The sequence below is a fragment of the Anopheles arabiensis genome, chromosome X (genome assembly GCF_016920715.1).
Source record: "Anopheles arabiensis isolate DONGOLA chromosome X, AaraD3, whole genome shotgun sequence".
Classification (NCBI taxonomy): domain Eukaryota; kingdom Metazoa; phylum Arthropoda; class Insecta; order Diptera; family Culicidae; genus Anopheles; species Anopheles arabiensis.
Window position 1 is genome coordinate 1327171 of NC_053519.1, and position 17830 is coordinate 1345000.

Sequence of the window (17830 nt, forward strand, 5' to 3'; positions counted from 1 at the left end):
CTGCGAAAAAGAAAAGAAACGGAAAGGGAATGTAGTACATATAAGAAGCAGAAAAAGATCAGCAAAAGGGTGACCCGGTGTAATGGAACGGGTCTACTTAAAAGTAAATTTATTAATAAGACACCTAACAAACTAGGCTGGTCATTTTTGTGAAGTGCAAAGTATACTTTCAGGCGATTTAGTTGGAATGTACACACCTGAAGGTATGCAATCTGAATAGAAAAACAACTAATGTGCGAAGATATAGCGTCATAAACGAGAGTATGGTTTTTGTTTGTTTTATTTTCTGTGAAGCTTACAGGATGAATAATCGTTGAACGATCGTTAATAGTGAACAGAGAATCAATCAAAATGAACCTAGCTAAGCCACTTTAATTTTTTTATTAAAACAATACAATATAATGTTCTTATCTACTAATCTTATCAAAGATTTAAATTAATGTTTATCCAATACCTGGAGTATCTGTTTGTTTGCTATTAGCTCTACATAATTCCACTGGCGACAACATTAAGTGAATTGGTGGAAAGAGCATACGTTCGGTGTTTTGGTTTCTTTCCCGGCGCAAAACGGCCGGTTGTTTGCTGCGCACAAAATTACACAGAAACCCATTGCACCGGTTCGGGGGAAAGACAACACTCAGCGGTTTGCTTTGCTAACCGCTGAACTCGTACGAGAAGGATTTCCTCCCACTCAACTCCTCGCATCACTTTGGTTGTAACCGCTCGTCATAATTACGTTGCATACGCTTTGGTTTTAGGAACACACACACACAGACTTACACGAACTCGAAGTAAAACAGGAGAGCTCATCCATCCTTCCGGCAGCAGCAACAGGATGGACGCGAAGGATGGGGCGGTTGGAAAAAGGGCAAAAGGCGCCCGCTAATGAGCACACGCTGGGTGCGGAAATAGTTCCGGACGCCTACGCCGACCATATCGAGCGGAAAATTGCAAGCATGCATTGGATGACGGTGCTCGGTTGGTTAGAATATTTGCGTGAATGAGTGTGCGTGGGTATACGTTGATTAAAATAACTTTCACATGACCGTACGCTATTGAGTGGTGTCCTTGCCACTTTATTTACTTTTTATTGTTTGCTTTGTCTACCTCTCTCAGTCCTACATGCTTGTCGTTGTGTTTCTCGTTCGTTCCTTGTCGCTGTTGCTTCTTTATGCTCATTTATTATCGCTGACCGGCTTGATAGGTGCAGTATGGTGCAGATATATGTTATGAATGCACTTTCTTCCTCCTCTTCCATTGTTTTCCAAGTGTGTGTTCGATTAAAATGAATTTCGCTCGTTAACAGATTAAAGACAGGCGACACGATCTTGGATGGGGCGATATGAGGTTAGGACAATTAAAAAAATTAGCTTGATTTGTCCGCTCCACTACGAATCCGGTCAGGACAAAGAATGCTTGAGTTGAACGTGAACGTGAAATGAACGTGAAATATTCAAAATCCACTAGCTGAACAAATTTTCTTCTTTGCTTTGGGTAAAGTGGGGCAAATTGACACTGTTAAGGATTTTGCTTTATTTTGCTCTTCCTTTTCTTCTTCTTCTTCTTCTTCTTCTTCTTCTTCTTCTTCTTATTCTTCTTCTTCTTCTTCTTATTCTTCTTCTTCTTCTTCTTATTATTCTTCTTCTTCTTCTTCTTCTTCTTCTTCTTCGTCTTCTTCTTCTTCTTCTTCTTCTTCTTCTTCTTCTTCTTCTTCTTCTTCTTCTTCTTCTTCTTCTTCTTCTTCTTCTTCTTCTTCTTCTTCGTCTTTCTCTTCGTCTTCTTCTTCTTCTTCTTCTTATTTTTCTTCTTCTTCTTCTTCTTCTTCTTCTTCTTCTTCGTCTTTCTCCTCGTCTTCTTCTTCTTCTTATTTTTCTTGTTTTATTCGTTGTTCTACTACTTCTTCCTTTTCTTCTTCTTTTTCTTCTTCTTCTTCGTCTTTCTCCTCGTCTTCTTCATCTTCTTATTTTTCTTCTTCTTCTTATTTTTCTAGTTTTATTCGTTGTTCTACTTCTTCTTCCTTTTCTTCTTCTTCTTCTTCTTCTTCTTCTTCTTCTTCTTATTCTTCGTCTTCTTCTTCGTCTTCTTCTTCTTCTTCTTCTTCTCTTTCTTGCTTTATTCGTTATTCTTATTCTTTTTTTCTTTTTAAAAACCTTCTTCCGCTTACCTGCTTCCTAGATGATATTTTTTGTTAATCTATTTCTTCATTCTCTTTACTAATGCTTTTCAATATTTGATTCGTAGTTTTTAGAGCTCGATCATGGCATTTTCTGGTTCACTGTTGAATGTATTCCTTGCACATGTCTTAAAGTTGGGTTTAATACAAATTGAACAGTAGGTAATAATGTCTTTTAAACATAATTAATAATCTCACTCGGAAACACATTTGTTCAACCCAGCACCAGTGTGCGCACATCGACACACGCGCACACTAAATCGCACACACACACACACACAAACACACTTGTCCCACCCGGACACATATTTGCGCCCATTAATGTTTGACTGGGGGTAAACTTACGCTCGCTCGCGTACGCCCTTCGGTCATGAACGATTTTTCACCTCACCCTTTCCACTGCCCTCCCCTCCCCCCCCCCCCTTCCCTGCGACCAGCTGTACGCCGAAAGCTTTTCGGGCGGAACGCTTTAGCACTGTGCACGTTCTGTTTGCCGAACGTGCGAATGTTAACATTCTCACTGAACGTACACACACACACACACACGCACGTGTAGAGAAAAAGGCAACTAAAAAGTCACCCAAAACATAATCATTCCACATACGCTTATGCACCACCACCACCACCAGCCCTCGCCCCTAGGGCTATTATTGTTGGAAGGGGGAGGGGAGGAGGGTTTGTTTTAAGCTAAGTATTTTATTTCCCTGCCGCCCTTCTGCCATCCTGGCCCGGCCAAGTGGCACAATTTTTTTATGTGTAAGCCGTTTGTGTGTGTGTATGTGTGTGTACGTGTGCACTCACACATTCACACACTCCTTTCATTTTATTGCTTTCGGTGCTTTTGGAGTTTTTGGAGCTTCGACCGTGACCCCGCTTGTACTAGGATTTCCAACCCCTTTTCCTTCCGCGCCATTCCCTATCCATGCCGTGCCAGCACCTCCTTCCACCACGCTGCATCCCCATCCCCTTACCAGTTAGGTAAATAAGCACGAAAGTACGAGTAAAAGTTTACGCGCTTGTTTTTCTTCCCGCGCACGCCTCATCCCCCAAGCCGCCCGTTCCATTTTAGTTTGCTTCTGTTGTTTGGGTGCGCTCCGTACTAGTGACGGAATGGTTTGTGTGGATATACGTGTGTGTGTGTTTTCATTCTCTTCCTCCGTTGTTTCATTAACGGTTCCCTGTCGCACATCTCAGTTTCAGCTCATTGATGGAAAGTTTTCGGTTTTGCGCTCTGCTGCCACCGTCCGCTGTGCTTGTGCTGCTGTGCTTTTTCCCCGCAGCTTCTTTATTTGTTTGCACCGTTCCCCCCCCCCTCTGCAGCTTACATCCTACCTAATCGCGGTGGTTCCGTTTGTCATCTCTGCGCTGTCTTGCCCGCTTGGTTTTTGATTTTTGAAACGCTTATTTATTTATTTTTACTTCCTTCTTTTTTTTTGCCTTGCTGCTGGAAAGTTGTTCCAGCTGGCAAGGGCGGAGCGAGCGCACAGCCGGAAAAGTTCGCCACCGCGCCAACGGACAGGGAAAAAGGTAAATATAAAGCAACCACGGACGCAACGCTCGCGTAAGTAATGAATATTTCCAATCGGAACTTGGTTCCGCGCACCGCTCCCGCCCACGGCTGTGTTTGACTTTGCTCAAGCGTTTCTGCGGTGTAGTTTTTTTTTTACGGGCGCAGCCCTTTTCCTTTGTTGGAAGAAAATTTTAAGTTTCCCCCCACAGAAAAGTACGTTCCCGGGGGAACACAAAGAACCAAAAAGAAAAAAAAAAACCACTGTTTGTGCGTTTCGACATTACGTAGCGCTTCTAATTAACGCCTTCGGTGTGTGTAATGCACGGGCGCGAACGGGTCGTTTGCTCACCGGACTTAAACGACGCAGCAGACAAAAACGCTGTAATAGAATTTGGTGCCCGCGTTCGAGCTCGGTGCGTTTGTACCAGTTCCGATTTTGAGGCAGTGTAAAACAAAAACAAAAGAACTAGTGGCAATGCAGCGGAGAATCGAAAGTCGACGATACAACTCTTCCCACGCCGTATCGGGCCAACCAATGTCGAACGGGTTTTCGGTTGCAAGCGAACAGCTTTTCCACACCCCGGGCAAAGCCCCACCCTCGACAGAAAGGTTTGGCTTGTTTATGGAGTAGATTTATCGTCCCTTTCCACCTCAAAGCCCCGGGACAGAAAGTTCGTCCGGTTCGCGGGGAGCCATGTTTCTTTTTGCCCCCGTTCAAGTTAAAATAAATGCACTACAGTTTTATGGTGCAGGTTTTGGCTCTTTTCAATGAGTTTTCTCTTATTTTTTTTTTGTCTAACTATGTGTGTGTGTGTGTGTGTGTGCTGATCAAACTGGAATTTGCCCCAAAAAGAAAAAAAACACCATCGCGGTGGCGTGAACATAAAGCATCCGCGCTGCTTTTATTTTATTTGTTTGTTCAGCTTTTCTCCGGCAGCGATGCGGAGCATAGGTGGAGGGTATCAGCTTTTATTTCATTTTAATTTCGACACCTTCCCTACGTTCTCGGCACCGTGAGGGGGATTTGTTTTTTCCTCTTTTTTTTTTCGTTGCTGTCATGACGAGTCGCTCGTTACGGGCGCAAAAGAAATAAACAACTCCCATGATGCATCGACACGCCTTCGAGCGACATGAATTTTTCAGCACACAGCACACAGCCGTGTCAGGTCAGGTGGAACGCGGCGAAAGGCGAAATGCTCGTTATTTGTTACATTCTTGTACCGGGGCGCACAGTGTTGGCACACGAGCGGATGACTTCTGATGCTGGGGAGTGGCGCAACTTTTGAAGGCACGCGCTTTCAGCACGGCAGGAATATTGGAGTGGAGCATCCATTCTGCGCGAGCATGCGGGGACGTAATAGATGTAAGAAAAGAGCGTGCTCAAGGTAAGATGTTCAAAGATACGAGGTGAGCTCGGTAGATTTAGTGCAATATTATACAGCCCGGGATGCTTCTGCTCGGCAAGCGAGGTGGTACACCTTCCAGCAAGAACCAGCAAAGCAAAGCAACCGTCTGCAGCAACCCTTATTACCCATTCCATAATTGTGCCGGAATGATCACGGAAGCTTTATTCGTGCTCCAATGCAGCAGAACTTCCCGCGCGCAGCACAAACGTTACTGACTCGGTGTCGGTGTGCTCGTTTGAGGATTCTAAATAATAAAACGCCGTTGCGCTGTACAAAAAGCTACTGGACCGCCCTGGGTCACAATCAGTGCTGGGAGGGGAGCCAACGAGGCCAACCGATCCCGACCGCTCGCCGGTATAAAGTTCGCAAAACTGCTGCTTCCGGGTGCCCGGAAGGACTGGGCCCCTGCCAGGGGGCTGAAGGCGGCTGCAGTATAGTTATTAATTTGATTACTCCAGTCCCAATGTCACCCATGTCAGTGCGGGTCCCGGGGCCTGGAGTGACATTTTGTCACTCCATTGCGCTGGCCTTGCTTAACTAGCGTTCCTGCTGGAAAGAGTTTCGTCCACTCGGTCCATCCCCGGCCAGGGCCAGGGGAACGAGCGCAGAATGTACGGGACGAAGTTTTTACTGCCCCATAAACTGACACCGGACGAGGACACGGACGCTGCCCAGGCACTCATCAAGTGCCGGTGCACTTACGAGCGTCCCATCAAGCAAGCAGTTTCAATTACCGACGCAGGGAATCTCCCTGTACCGGGAGAAAGGGTGAGCCGGAATAACTTCACTCTGCCGTGGACAATCCTACGCGATGAGCAGCTTGCCAGCTTGCCGGGGTTTGTGTTTATGATGCACGGTCGTGATTGAAATTTCGGACTGAAGTCAGGAGGAGTGAAGCACGGTGCAAACGAACGAAATGAAGGCTTTCTTTACTTTGGACGTCCAGCACAAGATTGATCCGGTTCGAAGGACTAAATTATACCATGCGGTCGGGACTGCACAAGTTGAGAGCATTGCAGCATGATTACTTGCGTTCCCTTTCATGAAGTATATGAAGTGATTGTAATTGATGGGTTGGGAGAAATGTTACACATACACTTAATTGACACTTGATTTCACTTCTAACCATCACTCCATCGCTCATCATCTTTCTCACTGATATATCCCACTGCTATTGCTCTTAAACAGATTTGATTGATCATCCCATGCATTTACCTATTTGTTTTTTTTGTGTGAATCTTATCAGAATCTATCAGAATCTTATTTTTCGCTACTCCTTTTGTAATTGTATGAATTATGTATTTTGTTGTTTGTGTTGCTTGTTTTGTTTTTTGTTCGCGGTGTCATTGTACCTCAGTGATGCCTTTCTTCCTATACTTTCCTATACCTCATTGATACCTATTTTAAACCTATAGTTCTGTTATTCTTAAAACCAAACTAAGAAGTATAATAAACCCTTCGTATTGTGGCAAGTGTTTGGGCACCACAACCACCCCCCCCCCCCTCCCTACCAGCTAGGAAAGGAAAGGCTCCACCGGAAGCCTACATTTAGGCGCTAAACGTATCGGCGCCCGGACCGGTTTCACGGACCCAGCAGCAGCGGCAAAATTGCATTCCAAACAAACAGGCCCGACCTGACGGGACGGCGTTGTTTTGCTGCCAAGCTGACTAACAACCCGACCAATGGCGTGTCACACAGACCCACTGTTTCGAAAAGAGACCGACCGGAGAGAGAGAGAGAGAGATTGACAGAGCGAGAGACAAATAGAGAGAAAAAAAAGGCTCCCATAAACATAATAAACTGGTGCCGTACACCCGGCCAGCTCGGGCGTTGCTGTTTGTCCTGCCGCTGCGCTTTATGGAGCAGCGTTAGTTGGATAATGAAAATGGTTTCCGGTAAATAAGCTGCCCGGTAGCCGAAACTGAGCTGTTATTGAGGGGGGCTGTGGCCGGGGATGAGTGGAGTGCGGGGGAAGACAGGGACGGAAGAACTCTGATAAAAACACATAACAGTGGTGAGCGGGGACGACAGTGTGTGTGTGTGTGTGTGTTTTGGTGGAGGCGTGCCGGGTACACTCATCCTTGTTTGTATCATTAGCAATCGGAGCTCTGGCGGAGGGGCTGTGGGACGGGATGGACGGGCTGTGCTGGCAAGCTGCTTAGCCAACAGTCGTGCGGTAGTGGTCACATACGCGATGCGATACTACTGGATCAACAATATCCCGCCTGTGTAGGGCTGTGTGCCTATCGTGCTGAGCGTCCTTGCGAACCGCTAAGGCCCGACGGAATAGTGTACCACAACAGCACCGCAATCAAAATCAAAAGCGGAAAGGAAAACAAACCCACTCTTACGCGTCTGTGCCGGACTGTGCGGAAAAAGCGAACCACCTGGACAGCATCTGGTTAAAGCTAGTGCCGTGCACACACTGGAGGGTGGGGAGAGCTAAGGAGCCAAACGAGAAAGCGAAACCCTGCGCCCGGGCCGGGTAGCGTCTTTGTCCTCCATTCCTCCCGGTTTTGGCAACCCGTCTCGTATCTTAATTTCTCCTCAATTTATCTTTATTAAAAGCAATTCCTGGTATCGCTTTGCTGCCCTCGGTTTGCCCGCGCGCCTGATAATAACCGGAAGTGCACGGTGCTGGCCACCTGGCGCCCACCGACCGAAAGCTAATAAAGCCCCCCGCAACTGGAGCGGAGTAGTTTTGCGTTTAAAGTGCGGGATGGTTGGCTCGGCACAGCGAGCATAAGGAGGGGCTTTTATGAGCGATTATGGGTTTTCTTCGCAAGCGATCCAGCCGGTTTGCTTTTGTCCAGGGTTTTGCGTTTGTTTCAGTTCCGAAGCGGAACGGTGAGCGGGGGGGGGGGGGAAGGCGAGGGAAACGAAAAAGCGATGGGAGAAATTTAATGAACACGAACACTCGTGTTTAAAGCTTCCCTCAATGACGTACCTTATTGCCCACTCCAAAGCGCGTTTGATGCCCTCAAGCCCCCTTCTTCCCAACTACAAACCATTCGCTTCGTCGCTTGTTCATGAGCGGGAACGGGAAAAGTTGGCACGCTCTTGGTGAGTTTCCACAGTCGTGCGCAAAGTAGGAGCAGTTACATTCATATGATAAATACATTATTTTCTGTCTTGCATGATATTTATCGAACTATAATTTTGGTCATGAATTCATCTCCATTCATCTTCGCCTTCTTGTAAATATGATTGTAGTTCTAAAAACTCGTGTAATCCCTTCAGAAATAGTACACTGAGACGAATTCTCAGTCTGACGACTCCGAACGACTCCGGGCGACTCCGACTCCGGACGACTCCGAATGACATCGACAACTCCGAGCGACTCCGAACGACTCCGACGACTCCGAACGATTCCGAACGACTCCGAATGACTCCGGGCGACTCCGACTCCGAGCGACTCCGGACGACTCCGACGACTCCGACGACTCCGAACTACTCCGAACGACTCTGAACGACTCCGAATGACTCCAAACGACTCCGGACGACTCCGAACGACTCCGGACGACTCCGACGACTCCGACGACTCCGGACGACTCCGACGACTCCGAACGACTCCGGACGAATCCGGACGAATCCGACGACTCCGGACGACTCCGACGACTCTGAACGACTCCGAACGATTCCGAACGATTTCGACGACTCCGAACGACTCCGAACGACTCCGAACGACTCCGGACGACTCCAAACGATTCCGACGACTCCGAACGACTCCGAACGACTCCAACGACTCCGAACGACTCCGGGTGACTCCGACTCCGGACGACTCCAGACGACTCCGGATGACTTCAAACGACTCCGGACGACTCCGGACGATTCCGGACGATTCCGACGACTCTGGACGACTCCGAACGATTCCGACGACTCCGGGTGACTCCGACTCTGGACGACTCCGAACGACTCCGAACGACTCCGAACGACTCCGAACGACTCCGGACGACTCCAAACGATTCCGACGACTCCGAACGACTCCGAACGACTCCAACGACTCCGAACGACTCCGGGTGACTCCGACTCCGGACGACTCCAGACGACTCCGGATGACTTCAAACGACTCCGGACGACTCCGGACGATTCCGGACGATTCCAACGACTCTGGACGACTCCGAACGATTCCGACGACTCCGGGCGACTCCGACTCTGGACGACTCCGAACGACTCCGACGACTCCGAACGAATCCGAACGACTCCGAACGATTCCGACGACTCCGGGCGACTCCGACTCTGGACGACTCCGAACGACTCCGAACGACTCCGAACGACTCCGAACGACTCCGGACGACTCCGAACGACTCCGAACGACTGCAACTCCGGGTGACTCTGGACGACTCCGAACGACTCTGGGCGACTCCGGATATTGCAGCGCGGACCTACCTTCCAGAGTCGATTCCGAATCTATCGGACTTGGATCGGAGTCGACTTCGGATTTTTGCCAACTTTACCCATCACTAATGTGTAGTTCTGAGGAAAACGTGAATATACTAAGATCAATGGTTTTCACCATGTTAAAGATAGACTTTATATATTATTTTTTAATTATTTTTTCAACTATAGTTATTGCCATAACTCTCGTTAATATTGAATGGTTTTCTAAACATGGCATTCGTTTCAAAGGCTTTTAAATATCCTTTCTAAAACACTGTGAACCCTCAGCGCCGTTAAGTAAAGCATTACTTTTTGAAATATTGTCGTTGAAAGATGCACCGTTCATTCGCCTGAATGTGAGGGATTTGAAACATTGTTCGTGTTGGAATTTTTTCCTTGCTATTTACAAGTCTTGTTTGCCTTTCTTAATGTTATAGTATCTATTTAAAAGCAAAAATACTCCGGGCATTGAAATCGAAAATAAAAAAAAAAATAAAAAAAATCATCCACTGTGCACTGTGCTTTCCTTCGGAATACAACTGTACCTTGGACGTGCGCTTGTGTGCCCCGAGAAACTAAGACATAATTTTTCCAGCTTGCCGGGCGGGCTCCAGGCGGTGGATCGGGAACCGGGACGATGGCAAAAAATGGGTTAAAGGATCGCCCGTCACAATCTTCGGTACAGCGGTACAGCCCACTGTGAACAGTCACGGCGGGCTGGGCGCCTCCATCCATCCAGCAGCTGCCGCCTCGCCAGCCACCGCTCAGTTTTGCACAGCAAAAACCCCGGAAACTAATTGATACTAATTGGCGCTCAGCGCCTTCGGGGCCGGTTCGGCAAATGGAAGGAGCGAAGATGCGAAAAGTTTGGAGCGGAAGCAAATCGAAACAAAGCAAAAAAACAGAATCCTGCCTGCCATCACGCTATCGATGAGGTTTTCTTGGAAAGCCCGCGCAGCGCTGGGTGCGAATGAAAGTTGAATGAAAGCAGCAGCCATTTTGGGTAGATTAATTTCAAGCTCTACAAGTGCCGAGTGGCCGAAGCGTCAGTGGAAAGTGTTTAATCACTGGAAAGTTGTGGAGCGGGCGAGGAGTTATTGCTGCGTGAGCAGCTATAAACTATAATGTAGTACGAAACCAACACATACCAGGCCAGGCGAGCAAGCAAACGGTGAACAAATTATGCGTGGAGGGTTAAAACTCTCGCAAAGCAAAGTGAGAGCGCCACTTCAGCGAGCTCGTGGTAAATTATAACGTTTTATGGGCTCGTGTAAAACATTTCCCGAAAGAGGTGTGCTCGTCCTTGCTCGGTTGCCCGTTTGCCAATCAGCACAAACCGGACCTAGAGCGCCCGCGGTAGACCAAGCAAAGGGCTTTTGATGTTGTGACAAGGCTCAGCCACGCCTTTCGCGAGCCGTCACAGGCCGAAAAATCGCGCGAAAGCTCCACACAACACAAAAAATGGGCAAAAAACAACGAGCAAAAGGTGTTTCGTTTGCCTTGGAGGATGGAGTGTCGGCAGCCCCCCGTTGGTCTGGTTGCTTTTCATAATCATAAAGTAAAATCTTGCTGCTGCAGGGAAGTAAGGGGGTGAGCATTGGGGAACTGTTTCTTAAATAAAATACCTTTTTGCGCTGCGTGGGATTTCGCATTCGCTGGGAGGTTTTTTTTTTGCGGTTGTTTTTACGCAGCAAACTTTGCAAGAAAGACATAGTGTGGATCGTATTTCTCACGCGCATCCAAGCTGCACGGCAGGTAGGGGCGGGAAGGGAAGGCTCGGTGGCGGGAAAAGCTCTAATGAAAAGTGTGCGCTATCAGCGTGAAAGTGCTACCAGCTTGCCCGCACAGGGGCGCGTACGGTAAGCCCGTTAAATGCTTTCATTTGTAATGAAGATAAAAGGCCAGATTAGTCCTCGAAGGGTGCGTGCGTGGGCGTGTGTGTTTGTGGTCTTTTTTTGTCAGAATTTCTCCACCCACCGAATTCCCGCTCGTCTCGTTCTCTCTTTCCCGTGCCAGTTTTGTGTCATAAAAGGGCGAGCCAAGAAGGTGATAAACCCCCGCCGCCCGGCTGATACAGGAAAATGAAGATTAAGCTGCCACAGGAAACAGTAAGCTGACGCAAAATACAGCACAAGACGCAGATTGTTACAGTGTGTGAATATTATTAATAATAATAATAATAATAATAATAATTTTAATAATAATAATAATAATAATAATAATAATAATAATAATAATAATAATAATAATAATAGTAATAATAATAATAATGTTAATAATAATAATAATAATAATAATAATAATAATAATAATAATAATAATAGTAATGATAATAATAATACTAACAAGAATCATAATAATTATAATAATAATAATAAAAATAATAATAATCATAATTATAATAATAATAATAATAATAATAATAATAATAATAATAAAAATAATAATAATAATAATAATAATAATAATAATAATAATAAAAATAATAATAATAATAATAATAATAATAATAATAATAATAATAATAATAATAATAATAATAATAATAATAATAATAATAATAATAATAATACTAATAACAATAATATTAATAATAATAATAATAATAATAATAATAAAAATGATAATAATAATAATAATGATAATAATAATAATAAAAATAATAATAATAATAATAATAATAATAAAAATAATAATAATAATAATAATAATAATAATAATAATACTAATAATAATAATACTTATAATAATAATAATTATAATAATTATATACGTCTAAGTAAAGGAAATATGTTCCGTGACAGAATGTGGACAAAAATGTTTCAGAAAGAAAGTAACACTTGAATTTAAAAAAAAATATACAACCCAAGTAGCTGATTGCATTTAGAAAACTCCTTGCTGAAATTGTATTGAACTGCACGAAACCGATCGTACTTTTCTGGCCACCACTGTGCCCACTGTAATCTGTCCGTCCCTGTGCTGCAATTGTCGCCGTGGGAAGCATTAAGCAAAACTTTTGCCTTCATGTGTCATTTATCCCTGAGCTCGAGCTCGTTTCATCTCGGCACTCGAGCGGAAAAACGGCCAAGGGAAGCGTTGTGGTTTTATTTCTGTTTTTCCTTTTCGTTCCAGGATTGACGGAAAAGGTTTGCCCGCCCCTGACACTGCTTCGCGCGAAAGCACAGGAAGGCAGTGCTCCTGGAACTGCGCAGGGAGACGGCGAACCGGAGCGCCAGCTGGCAACTGGAGCGTGAATGTGCGATGTATGTGTGGCTCATCTTTCATCCTGCAGCGGCAGTAGCAGCCGGGTGCAGCCGGGTGGAACAATTTTCCGACCTCGTCGGCTATGCGCCGAGTGACGTGAATTTTTCACCTGCCAGCGCTCGCTGTCTTGCTAATTATCAGCGTCCCGATCAGCGGCTCACCGTGGCCCGGACAGTTATTCGATATGGCACGGGCAGCCAGCTCGCCCCATTTGCTGGATCATTTCCTCTCCGTCTCTCTAGCTCACTGTCCCGACAGTCGCCCCGGGGTTGCGGTCATTTGGCGGACATCAGGTTGAGCGCTAAACCGGCCGGGAGAAATGGTCCAGCAATCAGTGCTCGATTGCTGGAACGCTTCGCTCGTGTAAGCGCTGGAGTGGAGGTTCGCAGTTGACACACTGTTACTGCGAACTAATTTTTTTTGTTTTTCACCGTCAGCAAGTGCATTTTTACAGGGGTTTCGAGGAGTTCTCATAGCTGTGGGACACTTTATTGACTCTTTGTTATGTGAAATGAATTTAATGTACTGGGAATTGGACTCTATTGCACCCTAGTTGGACAAATGCAATAGGAATTCCCAAGGAACCTGTCCAAAAAGGATGCCATAGAGTCCAATTTCCAACAACTGTAGTTCATTTCCAATAAGAAAGAGTCAAGGAAGTGTCCCACTACTATGAGAACCCCTGAAAAACCCTGTATTATGAACGCGGTGAGGTAATGTTCAACAGATTGCAAACCCCTCGCGTAGTTTTTGCAGTGCAACAGTTTCTCCACTAAGCTTTTATGCTTTTTTGCATTTCTGCTCGTCCACCTGGAAAGGAGCAGAACACTAACCAGAAACCTGATGAACGTGTTATTACAGTCATTAAAAAAGCACAGCACAGTACTGCTAATGAAGAAACCTTTTTTCAGCACATTTCTGTGTATTTACTTCGGTCATTATTTGCACTACGCTAAAGCGATCCATACAGCTCCTTGATGTTAATTATCAGCATTTTATAATGGCGTCACATTGAACAGCACAATCAAGTGTCAAATCCATCTCGGAAAATCTTGCACGTGTGTGTGTTTGTGTGTATTTATCGTTCGTTACCCACGAACCTGTTGCGCTGAAAGGGTCTACCGAACTTTCTGGATGTACCTTTGCCTTCCACTGCGATAGCGATCGAGATTTACTTATTTTTTTCCACTGTTTGCTTTTTGCTGTCATTCCCTTTCGATAGCAACACAAAATCCCTTTCAATAGCAGGCCGAAAGGCAAACCCCTGGCTTACCTGTCACCTGGGCCCTGAGAAAGGCCTAAAGCAAAATGGATCAATCGAATCGTGATGGTAGGCGGCGGTGCTTGCAGGACAATCAAATCAAAATCGCAAGCAAAGAAAAGCCCGGTGGATTTCGGTAAAGGTAAGGGTGTACCTGTCACTAGGCCCGAGACCTTGCTACGCCCCTTGCAATACACACACACACAAACTCATACAAATACAGCACATTTTGCTGGGAGGAAAATGTTGGCTTTGGGAAATAATTCTCCACAAATGGCTTCAGAAAAGCGGAGGGAAATATTGTATCAGGATAACAATCGGAAGCATTCAATCGAGTGCAAAACCTTTCCCTAGATGCTAGCACTTTAAAAATATACATTGTACGAGTTGAAAAGTATTTAAGATGTTTATTATAACAAACAGTGGTAGATTTTCGTATCTAAAAACATAGATTACTGCAAAGCAACATGTAATGCATTTATTAAAAAAGACCAATCTTATTATTAGTCTAAACAACGATATAGTTTATGACACATGCAACAATTATACTTCATTCAGTAAATTATTATCGAAAAAACATTCAATTTAATCATGAACGAAATAAACAAAATAACGTATCTATCTGGTATATAAGAATTCTAACGAGAAAAGGTGCGTTACGCTTCAGCAGAAACACCGTGGGAAAGCTTAGGAATTGCATAGAAACGCGCTTGGCCTCGAGAGCGTGGTTGCTATGGACTGCATCTTCAAAGTTTACATCTTTTTACTTTTCTCTGTTGCCATGGTGAAACATCAGATTCTTCCTACAATTCTGCACAATTCGGTGTAAGGAAATCATACATTTGCACCAATCAAAATATTTGATTTTGTATCCCTAAGTTTACACTAATTAGATTAAATTAGTTTTATCCAACTGGGTTTCATACCCATACATTGATAGTAATCAATTCAACACATTAATTTCGGTTGGTTGGTTGATTTTGGGCCAGTCCTGTGGTAACACTCAGCAACATGACGGTTATAGGTTCAAGTCCCGTATGGAGTATGGACTGTCCTGAAATAGGCACATCAATTTGGTAGCAGATAGCCAAAGCTATTAGCGGCCAAGGCCGATCGCTGTTAACCCAGACGTATAGTTAGAGGGCTATCTGTAAATCCAGTACCCTAAAACTTGGTCTGAAATAACTAGAACTTATATTTATTGGTGCAAGAATCGAGATATGATCAACTACCGGGAAATTTTAAACACAGGATACGTGGGCTTGCGAGCTCCTTTAAAATATGATGTGATTGATCATGTTCTTTGATACTAATCAGTACATAAAGCCTTTATACAGGGGTTTCCCAGGAGTTCTCATAGTTGTGGGACACTTTATTGATTCTTTCTTACATGAAATGAACTTATTGTAATGGGAATTGGACTCTCTAGCACCCTTGTTAGACAAATCCAGTAGGAATTTCCAAGCAGCCTGTCCAAAATAGGTTCCCAGAGTCCAATTTCCAATTATATGAAGTTCACTTCCAATGGGAAAGAGTCTAGGAAGTGTCCCACAACTATGAGAACCCATGGAAAACCCTGTAATGGCGTAATTTGTTTGGCGTAACGTTCTACATAGTCATATCGGCCTATAAACAGGGTTTCTAGACGTAATAAGTACCACGAAGCCGCTATGGCGAAGTCTTGCTATGGGGTAACAGTACATCTGAGGCTTGAATCCATGATGGGCATTTTTTTAAGTCTTACGAGTCGACGACCGTACCATGGAACCGCTCCCAGTCTGTGGCGTTTTCTCTGAATGTTTCCTTAATCCTGCAATACTCACTGAATGTAACTACCTTGCAATATTCACACAATCGGTGTTCAAGTCGCATTTAAAAACCATGAAAAAATCGACAGCAATCGACAGACATTAAAGAACTTGTTTGAAACGAACAAATTTAGATCGAAAAGAGCCTTTAACGAAGCGCAGAAAATAAAACAAAAAGATAAAAGATCTCCTATTTGTACTTCTCCCTAACAAGGACCCTTTTCGAAGTGCTGCGGAGATGGGGATGGAAGGTTTTCTTTTAAGGAGCGGGATCAAACAAGCTGGCCTGATTTTTATTTTCTCGAAGGAAGAAAGTAGAAGCAACAACAACAACAACAAAAAACACCTCATTTCGGCCACCCCGTTTCGCTTGAGAAAAGGATTTCTTTGGAAGTGTGAGCGCTTCACTGCGAGCAAGTCCGCCTTTTCCGCCTGTTGCGCTTCGTTTGAAGTGGAAATCTCCACAGTGGTTCGTGTCCAAATAGGACCAATAGATGAGTGCGTGTTTTTTTTTTTGAGTAAGAAAGTAAGAAAGGTTGCCGACGAAAAATGGTGTCCCTTTTCTAATCTGCTACCTTAAGTAAACGGGTGTCCCTTTCGGTGGGAAATTATGTCAACGGTTGCGGCTGCGGAGGCTGCGTGGCCGTAATTATCAAGAGCGAGAGGGCGAGTTTGCACAAAGTAATTATCAACCGACAGGTACAGTGGCGCTGAAGCGTTCTCCAAGAACCCGGAGTGCAAACCACTCCATTACTGTGGACAGAGCGCTAGAAGAAGTAAGCGAACGTACAACCAGGGCGCAATACCCGTTCGATCTTTTAACAAGCAGTAATAAAGGTGCCTTTTTCTAAAACATAAAACCAAAAAGGGGACGTTAAATCATCCCCGGGTTTGGAATTACTTGCAGCGCTCTCGGGAGAGAAAGAGGGAGAAAGAAAACCACCGCAGACCGTGGACATTTCGAAACGACAGCTCAAAACTTTTACCACCCTCCCCCCCCGTCGGTTAGGGTCCGCAAGACAACGAAATGCAGCGGAACAATAAAACCACACAAAAATGCCGCACCATTATCGGCGGCATCGGCGCAAGGAGTGGCGTCCTGCTGGGTGCTGTGCCGCTCTCTTTTGCTTTCCTGCTCCTGCACCGCACCCGTTCGCCCGTTCGGTTGCCATTAAATTGCATTCTGCGAAACTGCAGCTGATGATCGGGACGGCGGGCGCATTAGAGAAATAGCTGCATTCCGTGCTGCAGCGTGCAGCAAACGAAAAAAAAAAACAAAAAAACAGTCACAATAACAATACGAGAACAAAAGAAACCACCATTCCGGGGGGGGGGGGAGGAAGCGGTGGAAATAGAAAGCGGATGATGAGCTTTTCTGCTCAGCAACTGTGCCCTTTTAACATCGAATCGAAATTGCTTTCAAAAACCCCCGAAAAAAAAGCGCCATCAGTCGAGCCGTAACTAAAGTCAAACCGTACTGCTTTGTGCTGTTGTTGCTTGCCTACGTGGAAAAAGGGCGATATAAAATGCGGGAAATAGTACCAAACTCAGTTTCTGTTTTTTGTTTCTGGTTTTATGCTCATTCCGCAATGTTTTCTTGACGATGAGCTATTTTAGTTTTTTTTTTTTCTTTGGTTTAATGTGTTGTGTTTTGTTTAAAAGCGTACCGAATTTTCATCACTTCGGATGCTTTCGATTGTTTTTGCGAGCCGAGAGGTGTTGCAATATGTTGTTCTTTAATTAATCTAGCACGCTGTGTGTGTCGATCTTTTGTGAGCGAATGGCTCGAACGTTCGGCAGCAGTGAAATGACTTCATCCAGCGGTGCACACTTGTGCCCGATGCAATACATATATGCATCGAAATTGACTGTCAATGCAGCGGCGCCATTTCCCACACAACGAAAATGGGCGGATGGTCGGTGCTGGTCTTGAGCGTCTGAAGGCTGCTCGCTTTATCGCGCAGGGAAAAGGTGAATGGGGTGGAAATTTCAAGCGCCCAATAACGGTGCAGAGCGAAAAAACAAAC

The 17830-nt window shown here is 45.0% G+C and overlaps 1 protein-coding gene across 12 annotated transcripts in view; it reads right to left on the reverse strand.

Moving 5' to 3' along the window:
- LOC120905906 (glutamate receptor ionotropic, kainate 2) overlaps positions 1 to 17830 on the reverse strand; it is a 108108-nt gene that overhangs the window by 47270 nt on the left and 43008 nt on the right. The gene's annotated exons all lie outside the window — the stretch shown is intronic.